Genomic DNA, 10,661 nt, shown 5'->3' with positions numbered 1-10,661 from the left:
TGTGAACCCCCCCCCCCCCCCGCAGGAGTGTGGCTGACCACAGAGGTCCAACCACACTGGGATCTTCTGCAGCCACAGAGGGGGTGGATTAAAGCTTCCCCTGGATCCTTTTGAGGAAGCGAAAGAAAAATTATGCACAATATGATCCCCACCAGCTGGGCACGGTGGCCTGTGCCTGTAATCCCAATGACTTAGGAGGCTGAGGCAAGAGGACTGCGAATTTGAGGCTACCCTCAGCAACTTAGCAAGTACTGATTCAAAAGAAAAAATAGAAAGCACCCCCCTATTTTGGTAAAAAAAAAATAACACCCCAAGTAACCTATGTAAGCCTGCGTGTGTATTCATATTAGGATTTAATAAACAAAGAGTAAATGCAGGTTGTGTGAGGCTATGGAGCCAGGGCTTGGACTGTGTGACCTGGCTGTGTGACTTGCCAGCCATGTGACCTTGGGCGAGTCATTTCACTTTTCAGGGCCTCAGTTTCCTGATCAATAAAGTGGGGATAATGGCAGTGGCTGGAAGGCACACGAAGGGTTTCTCACAGCCCCTGGGATGTAGTAAATGCCCTGTGAAGATGGGGTATAGGTCGTGAACCTCATTATACAGGGAGAGGGAGGTTAGTGGGGAGGCAGATGGATCCAAACTACAAAGGTCACAAAAAGCCACCACCCACGATCGTGCTCCTACAGACTATTTTATAGGGGATCATTCTAAACAATCTGATTTAACTAGCAAAATCCTCACAACATCTTCATAGCACTCATTGATTTAGCATTTATAAAGCACAATCCTAAGACTTTTGCTTGAATTAACCCCTCTAGTCCTCACATCCCTCTGAGTTAAGGACAAGTCTCATAATTCCCATTTTATCCATGAGCAAACTGAGGCACAGAGAAGTTAATTACTTGTCCAAAGTCACATAGCCAGGATGTGTTGACCCAGGGAATCTGACTGTGGATATGGTACTCTTATTACTATGTTCTTGCCTTAAAACAAGGACAGAGGAGCTGGGGTTGTGGCTTAGTGGTAGAGTGCTTGCCTGACATGTGTAAGGTACTGGGTTTGATCCTCAGCACCACATAAAAATAAGTAAAAATAAAATAAAGTTATTCTGTACATCTATAAATAAAAGGAATTGAAAACCATGGATGGATAGATAGGTAGATAAAATGGGTATGTTGGTATGAAAAACTTCAAAATGTAACCAATTGAAAACAGCAAAGTGTGGATGTTTCCTGTCTGCAAACAGCATAAGCATGCCAGGGGATTGTTAACTAGCAGACTCTCAGGCTCCATCCCAGACCTACAGCGGCTGAATCTGCATTCTAACAAGGTACCTGGGTCATTTGGATGCCCATTATCCTCTGTGTACTGCCATTTGATTTACAGGAAAAAGAAAAAAAAATAATCTCCAAGAGGGTCAACAACTGAGAATCGCGCAGGAGCTGAGAAACCCCATTGGAGTTCAAGCCCTGAACTTCCCACTTGCCGGCTGTGTGATCTTAGGCCACCTGTGGGCCTCGGTTTCCTCCTCTGAACCCAGGCGGATGCCAGCCGCAGCCTCCCGGGTAGGGCTGGAGTCCTGGAGCACCTAGGACTCAGGATGGCTCATCACCACCCGGGTCCACACACGTGTAGCTGCCTGTACCTTGCTGCTGACGTCGTGCAACATGTTTAACCAGTATTTTAAAAATATAAAGCCTATGTCATAAGGAGGCTGACTCTACTTTAGACGTTTGACTGTGGGAGGCTTTTAGACCGCCCTCTCCACCTGTGCACCCCACAGGCGCCTCCTCTCTGGGAAACAGAGAGCTCAATAGCGCCCCCCCTTGGAGCCGATGGGAAGTACAAGTTGTGCCACCACCTTGCCCCATCTGCCCCGCCCCCGGCCACTAAAAATCCCAGTCCCCTCGCTCGGATTTTGTTGGAGCCGCCTGTAGTGACTTGCAGCCGCCCTGGTCTCCCCCGAAAAATCCCATCGTGTACTAAACCTTTTGATGCGCAGTTTGGGGTGAGTGGTGATTCCGCCCTCCGTGGAGTAACCCCAGAACCACATCAGTGTGAACCCGGCTTTCGGGGGGCTGGGGCTGGGGCTCAGTGGTGGAGCGCTTGCCTAGCACACTGAGGCCCTGGGTTCGATCCTCAGCACCACGTAAAAATAAACAAATAAAGTAAAGGCATTCTGTCCATCTACAACCACAAACAAACAAAAACCACCCTGCTTTCACCCAGGAAGCTGGTCCTGTCCGCAGCAGCTGGAGACTCACACTTGTAGGATGAGCCCAGCCAGAGAGTGTGGGCTCACAGCCATGGAGGAGATTCTCCAAGTGAGTTCCTCCAGGGAAGAAGCTTCGGATGCCACCCCACCCACCCCACTCTCCCTGGCGCAGTAGCTATTGAATCCGAGCCGCAGGTGGGCCAGAAGGCTCCTAAACTAGGCTGCACCTTAGAATCGCTGGGGGGGGGGGGGCTTTAAAAATCATTGGGGTGCCCCACCCCCATCCCAGGGGGTTAAATGCTGTTGATCTGAACTTGATAAATTTAAACTCTCTATAGGCGATTCTAACACTAGGTCACAGTTGGAACCGTGTTCCCATTCCTCTTCAAGGGAGCTGAAGCTAGCTGGGCAAAGACCTCGCTAAGGTGGTGGGGCAGACTGGTGACCCGGGGCGGGTGGGGGTGGGGAACAGAATCTAGGAGTCCTGACTCCCACCCACCACTTCTTTCCGTTACCCCTGGCTGCCCTGCACCCTGCTTGTTGGATCGTGTGCTATTGGAGGATGGATGTCTGACTTTAAAAGTTTCCGTGTTCTTTGAATTAAAACCAATATTCTAGCTTTAGTAAGCAAAAAGTTCTAAAATAAAGCATCAAGGAATATATGCATGGCAAAATAATGGGTGATATTTTTCGTCTTTGTCGAGGTTTTCTATAGTAATCACACATCACTTTTACAGTCAGGTAAAGAATGTCTAGATTGGGCTGGGGTTGTGGCTCAGCGGTACAGTGCCCGCCTAGCATGTTCCTGGTCCTGGGTTGGATCCTCAGCACTAAGTAAAATAAATAGATAAAATAAAGGTATTGTGTCCAACTACAACTAAAAAAAAAAAATAAATATTTTTTTTAAAAAAAGAGAATATCTAGATTTCAGAATTGCCAAGGTATGGAATCAGCTGGGTATCCATCGATGGATGACTGGAAAAAGAAAATGTGGGGTATGTACATAAAAAAATATTATTTGACTATAAAGAAAATGAAATCGCTGGGCACAGTAGTACATGCCTGTAATTCCAGTGACTTGGGAGGCTCAGGCAGGATGATCTCAAGTTCAAAGCCAGCCTCAGCAAAAGTGAGGTGCTAAGCAACTCAGTGAGACCCTGTTTCTAAATAAAATTCAAAATAAGGATGTGGCTCAGTGGTCAAGGGCCCCTGAGTTCAATCTCAGGTACCCACCCCCCTGCAAAAAAAAAAGAAAAGAAAAAGAAAGAAATCTTGTCACTGTGGCAAAATGAATGGAACTGATGGAACTGGAGGTCATTATGTTAAGAGAAATAAGCAAGTGCTGCAGGCTCTCATTCTTATGTGGAAGCTAAGAAAGTTGATCTCATGGAAGTGGAGAGTAGAATGGGGGTCTCCAGAGGCCTGGAAGGACCCAGGGAGGAGGGGGAGGGAGGTTGGATAATGGCTAAATATAGTTAGGAGGAATGATCTAGAGTTCAACAGCATAGGAGGTGACTACAGCTTATAAGAACTTACTATATATCTCATAAAGGACTCAAAGGGAGGGGTCTGAAGGTCACCAAAGCTCCCCAAAGGCTCCTGTGTTGAAAGCTCAGGTCCCCAATGCAGCGATGTTCAGAGGTGCACTTTGGGGAAGTGACTGGATCAAGAAAGTGCTAACCTCATGGATGGACTAATGCATCGGTGGATCCAGGGCTGACTGGACTATTAGGAGCTGGGGCCCAGATGGAGAAAGCTGGTCACTAGAGGTGTGTCCCTGCCTCTCCCTCACCTGCTTCCTCTCCTGGTTGCCAGGAGGTGAGCACCTTTGTTTCTCCAAACCCTCCCACCATGAAGTTCTGCCTCAGGAATATGAAGTCAGCCAACCATGGACAGAGACCGCTGAAAGTAGGGGCCCCAAATACTGAATTCCACCACAGATTCTATGCCAAGCCTTTTCTTTTAATTTTTTTTTTTTTTTTTTTGGTACCAGGGCTTCGGGGATCGAACTCAGGGGTGCGTAACCTCTGAGCCATACCCTCAGCCCTTTTTAATATTTTACTTACAGAGAGGGTCTCCACAAGTTACTTAGGGCCTCTCTAAGTTGCTGAGGCTGGCTTTGAACTCACGATCCTCCTATCTCAGTCTTCCAAACTCCTGGGATTACAGGCGTGCACTACCACACCTGGCGATAAGCTTTTAAAAAACTGTACCAGTATTACTTAAAAGTAATTTATTAACAAACTGTCTTCAGTGCAAAATTAGGATTACAGAATACTTGTGAATATATGTTAAAATCAAATTGCCCAAATCATTGCACATCTTTTTTGTGTGTGTATGCGTACTGGGGATGGAACCAGGGCCTTGCTCACTTTAGGCAAGCTCTCAACCATTGAATTACATCCCCTGCCTAAGGCACAACATTTCTTTGTGACAATTTAGCAAACATTTTTTGGGCTTGCAAAAAAAAGTTAACATATTAGTTGTTATTGATTTATGCATTATATTTGAAATACTACACTTAAGAAAATTTACTTCAGTGTTGCAAAGTGCAAATTTACAAAATTCAGTCTGTGTAGAAGATTCTGCACTGCAATCATCAGTTTGCTGATGATCTGACCTGCTATCCTCAGCACTAGTTCCCATGTGTTTACTGTTAGCACTGTGGCGCTCTAAACAAACCACACAAGTCAACTTTCAGAAATAAACTGACAAAGCCCCAGGGCTGAGAATTCTAGGCTCATGTCTTGCAAAGCATGAGAAGACAAATCCGCACACATGCCCACGGTGAACACATTGATGCTCTGTTTACCTTTCAAGTGGCATGATGAACAGAATTATACCATGCAACAAATTACATGATGACAAGTTATAAACCAATTTTTGGATGCAAAAATGGCATGACAATTATGTGCTGGAGATGGTTATGCAGGGAAATATGGTAAACTTTTTCTTCCTTAAGTTGTTTTTCTCATGCATATTTTGTCACAGCAATAGAAAGCTAACACCGCACTAGACACTATTTAGGGAGAGGAAATTGATAACTAACCTGGTTTGGACACTGCCCATCATATACACATATTGGATTATTACACCATGCTGCACAAATATATACAATTATTATATGTTTATTAAATTTAATTTTTTAACAAGAATATGTAAATGGCACTGGGGGAAAAATCTAAAAATGAGCCAATAGAAATAGGATGGATGGACATGGAGTGTTTTAATGGAAATGCTAGTTGTAACCAGGGGAAACAAAAGAAAGAAAGAAAGATGTACCCCCCCCCCAAAAAAAAAAAAGATGTATAATGATTCATTTTTCTCTTCAACCTTCCCCCGGGACCAGTGGGTGGCCTTCGAGGGCAGCCTTATTCCTGCCTAAACCTTGTTTCAGTTGGAATGAAATCTTGCTACTCTTGGTCATCCATTTGCATTCCTTATAAGAGTGACTATTTTTAAGGTGTTAGAAGTATTTTATTATTTTTTCCCCACATTTTTTATTGGTGCATCATAGTTGTACATAATGGCGGGATTTGTTGTTACATATTGGGTCCTGCACACAAGAACAATGTAATTTGCCCAATATCACTTCCAAGACTCCTCCCTCCCTCCCCATTTCCACCTCGAGTTCCTTTCCTTTATTCTCCTGATCTCCCTTTTATTTTTAGGACATCTCCCCCCATGCCTTTCTTTTCCTTTTCCCTCTCTGGCTTCCACACATAAGAGACAATATACAGCCCTTGACCTGACTTTGACTTATTTCCCTTAACATAGGGTTCAAGTGGCCTCAATTTTACTGCAAATGATGTGATTTCATTCTTCTTTATGGGTGAAGAAAACCCCATTGTGCATACGAACCACATCTTCTTTATCCATTCATCCACTCAACCAAAAACAACTTGGCTTGGCAGTTGTCTTTCTACCACGTTTCCTCTGCAAGCAGATATTTTTATGAAACATAATTTTTATGAAACATAAGTATATGTTTAGAAATCAAAAAAAATATAATACACACCTTCTTATAAAAAAAGTAGGATCATTCTCCAGTCATAAGCTCCACCCCCACAACAGAGGAGGGAAACTGCACCTGGTTTTGTGTGTCCAGTTAATGAACCTTTATAGAATGCATGCTTGTACTGCTGGGGTTCAGCTGTGGAACATTCTAGAAAATGATTTTAACACTTATTTGACTCTGGTAACCCTGAATCGGTGGCTATTTTTAAACACACATTTTTTAAAAATTCACAGCATGTGGCCTGGAATTGTGGCTCAGTGGTAGAACACTTGCCTGGTATATGTGAGGCACTGGGTTCGATCCTCAGCATCTCATTAAAAAGTAAGTAAAAAAAAAAAAGTATTGTGTTCATTGTTCATCTACAACTAAAAATATTTTAAAAAAATAAAATGGCTAAAATGGTAAATTTTTAAAAATTCATAGCATCATACAGAAATGCGTGCCCAAAACACACATGTACAGGTGAAGAAATAATTCTATCGCAAACTCCATGTTATTTCCACCCCTATCAAGAAGTAGCCTCCCAGAGCCCCTCTTGTGTTCATCCCAAACCCCTCCTGCTCTAGGGGTAAAAAATACCCCATTTTGTGATTAACACTTCTGTGCTTTTCTATAGACATACATGTGTATTACAAAACTGTGAATCTTTCCACATAGTAGATTCGATTACTTTTGAATATTATATTACGGTAATCCTACTGGGTGGATGGATTGTTTTGTTCTGTGGCTGATTTTAAGGAAAAACAAATTAAGGAAAGGAATGTGGGGCCTCTTGGTTTCCTGGCCAGGGCTCCTTGCTGAGAAAGTCCTTCCCCAGCTCTCTGCAAGGGCTGCTGCTGTTTTATTGTCAGGAGTGAATTCATTGTCTGCAGCTGTGGCTGTAACCTGAGCCCCAGCTCAGACAGAACACATCTCTCTGTCCACATAATTTCCAGGTTTTGTCGATTATTTCCAGAAAGAGAGAGAGAGAGAGAGAGAACAGCGAGGCAGAGAGGTGCTGGGTTTCTGGTGCAGACGCATCAGGATTTATTTTAGATTCTTGTTCTGTGCGATGATAATGTACAAACCAGACATTCTGTATTTTAAAAAGCATCATAATTTCAAGCAGGTTGAGAAGTCACAGCACAGTCCAAGCAACATCCACCAACCCTTACCAGCTTTTCATTCGAAATAGAAAATATCCAGCGTGGAACAGCTAATTGACCATGGCAGCGGCTGTCACACATGATTGACTATGATCGGCGCTAAGAAATACATTTTGTTTTGACCTGGAAAAACACACACACGTAGAATAGGAAATAAAGCTTCATAAAGCAAGATACACCATACAAACTGAACTCGGATATATTGCATTCTGTTGTTTCATAGGGGAGAAAAAAAAAAAAAAAAAACTATGAAAGGTCTTGAAGTCAGCCAAACGGATGATGGATGTCTTTGCGGCAAATTTAGGGGCCCGTCATATCCTTCCAGTTTTGCTGATTTTGTGAAGTGTCTGAGTCTTGAGTATTGGTACCTTTGTAAATTGTAGATAAAAGCGATGTAAATGATCCTCGTCTGCAGACATGTAGATGAATTTGATCTGATTGATTGATTTCTCCCTCCCACTGTGGGAAAAGCCAATTTTCTATATATTAAGGTAATGCCTTTCAACCTGCCTAATGGCCTGTGTAGGCGCATGCGTTTCCCCTTTGACTGGCCATGCGATCTCACTGACCTACGATGGGTTAAACATTTGCTAAGAGTCCATTTTGCATTCGCATGAGGATGTGGTTTGCAACAGGGTTCTCCAGGAGGAATGAAATTGCAGAGGGATTTAATTTTTCTCTTTTCAGAATTTTCTCAACTCTATAATATCTAAATCCTCTTTCCAGGCCCCAATCCCCAAAGTGCCAAGCTAGGGGCCAAATGTTGAGCACACAGACCTTGGGAACATTCTAGATCCAATCTATAGCCGATGAAAGCGAGACCTGGACAAGGAGGAGAACCAGGAAGCAGGTGCCCACCCGCAACACTCTGCAGCAGCAAGGGGCCCTCAGAGGACAGGGCACAGAACAATTCAGAAGGAGACCAGAACCACTGCGGCAGATTGCTACGTCTTACCCTGGAGAGGAAATCTAGACAGAAGCCCGGAGACCCCTACACCTTCTTGGGGGTTCAGTATTTATGGAAAATCCATGAGTTGTCCTTTAAAATACACAGCTAGGCAAGATAGGAACCCCAAGTGGAAGAGAGAGGAAGAAGATGGCCCAGGCGGCCCTAAACCTGCAGGGCAGACAGGCTGGCAGGGCTGAGGCTGCAGGATGCGTCGTTATGGAAACCATCATGCAAAGTTGTGTCATGGAAACCGCAGTCCCAAATGTTGTCATGGAAACCACAGGAAGAGCTCCTATTAAGAGAGCTTTGAAACTATTTTTAAATCTACTGGCAATCAGGGTGGCTCCATAACAGGAGAGCAGGCAGGGAGCTGACCCCACCTAATACACGTCCATATATATGTAATGCATATAAGTGTATGTTTATAAATGTATGTTTATATGATTTATATGTTCGTTTTTATATATAACATTTACATTTTTCTCTTAAAAATTTATTTATTTCAAATATTTTGAAATGCATGATATAAAAGTATATATACGCACAAAATATGATATATAGTTATATACACACAATATTGTTTTATAGGCATTTATGATAGTTATTATTTCTTAACAATTAAAAAAAATCTTTTAGTTGTTGACGGACCTCTTCATTTTATGCATTTATTTATATGTGGTGCTGAGAATCGAACCCAGGGCCTCACATGTGCTAGGCAAGCACTCTACCACTGAGCCACAGTCCCAGTCCTATTGTTATTATTATTTTTTATTATTTTGGTACTGAGGAGTGAACACAGGGGCCATTTACCACTAAGCTATATCCCCAGCCTTTTTCATTAAAAAATTTGTTTTTTTAGTTGTAGTTGGACATAATACCCTTATTTTATTTATTTTTATGTTGTGCTAAGGATTGAACCCAGTGCCTCGAGACCTCTACTGCTGAGCCACAACCCCAGCCCCACCTTTTCATTTTTTATTTTGAGACAGGGTCTCCCTAAATTGCTTAGGGCCTTACTAAGTTGCTGAGGCTGGCCTCAAACTTGAGATCCTCCTGCCTCAGCCTCCCAAGCCTCTGGGACTACAGGTGTGGCATGTACCACTATGCTATACATCTACTTAAAATATTTTTATAACTCGATTTTTATTTACAGTGCAAGTTTCCCTCTGCCTATGTAATTTGTTGATCCTCTTGCCTCAGCCTCTGGAGGCGCTGAGATCACAGGTTTATTTAATATGCATCACCAAGTCAGCAGTATACCTCATGTTTAAAAAACAAAACAAAACATAAAAGCCAGGCATGGTGGAATGCACCTGTTAGCCCACCTACTCAGGAGGCTGAGGCAGGAAGGTTCTTGTCCCAGGAGATTGAGACCAGCTTCAAGACAAAACAAGTGAGAAATTATTGTTCCAGCAGCTCTCCACCCCATCCCTCTTCTCTTCCTCCCCAAAGATGGCTGCTTTGAGGGTGACTGCATTGAAAAATCCAATTTTTCAAAACCTAGTGTCTATAATTCCCTTGCGGGCAAAATAAATGAGAGAAAAACCAAACTGAGAATGGCTTTTCCTTCAATCTTGGTCCAGGAGAGCATGGGCAGCAAGGGGCAAAGGTCTCCAGTATCTCTGGCATCTGGCAGGTCATGCATGATGGAGGAGGGAGAGGGAGAGAGAGGGAGAGAGAGGGAGGGAGGGAGGGAGAAGGATCCAGTCAACCCTGTAGGTTCAGGTTGTCCTTAGTCACTGTTTTCAACACAGCTTTCCTTTCCAGGTGTTGGCCCAGATGACCCGTCTCTAGTCTCTATTTCAGGCCTTGCAGCAGATGAAAAGGCCTTGCGCAGACTTCCAGCTGCCCCTCCCGCCACTGCCTGACGCCCACTGCAGAAGGCCTGTAACAAGTCCAGCAGTCTATGTAACTCCCGGAATCTGCTCCTCTTGCGAGCCCTGATCCATACACACAGACATCTGTACCGTGAAAGGTGAACGCGGCAGGCCTGGGCTGTCCAAACCCTGCACATTCCAAAGAAGAGCCTGACCTTCAGCCAGCTCGGAGGAGATGACTGTTAAGCTCTGTGCTAACAATGCGATTCATGGTGGGGGCCTTGTGATGTGTAGAATCAGTTTGACTCTGGAGGGGCTGGCAGGGCTGGGGATGTAGAGTCTTATTTAATATGCACAGGGCCCCGGGTTTGATTCCCCATCACTGCTAACAAATCAATAATACTACCACAGGAGGCTGGGGGTCGCGCACGCCTGGAATCCCAGCTGCTCTGGGGGTGATGGAGACCCAGTATCTAAGGTCAACCGCACAGTGCTCTAGGCTTACAGACTGACT

The sequence above is a fragment of the Ictidomys tridecemlineatus genome, chromosome 15 (genome assembly GCF_052094955.1).
Source record: "Ictidomys tridecemlineatus isolate mIctTri1 chromosome 15, mIctTri1.hap1, whole genome shotgun sequence".
NCBI classification, from domain to species: Eukaryota; Metazoa; Chordata; class Mammalia; order Rodentia; family Sciuridae; genus Ictidomys; species Ictidomys tridecemlineatus.
The sequence above is the reverse complement of the archived record's forward strand: the minus strand, read 5'-3'. Positions refer to the sequence as shown.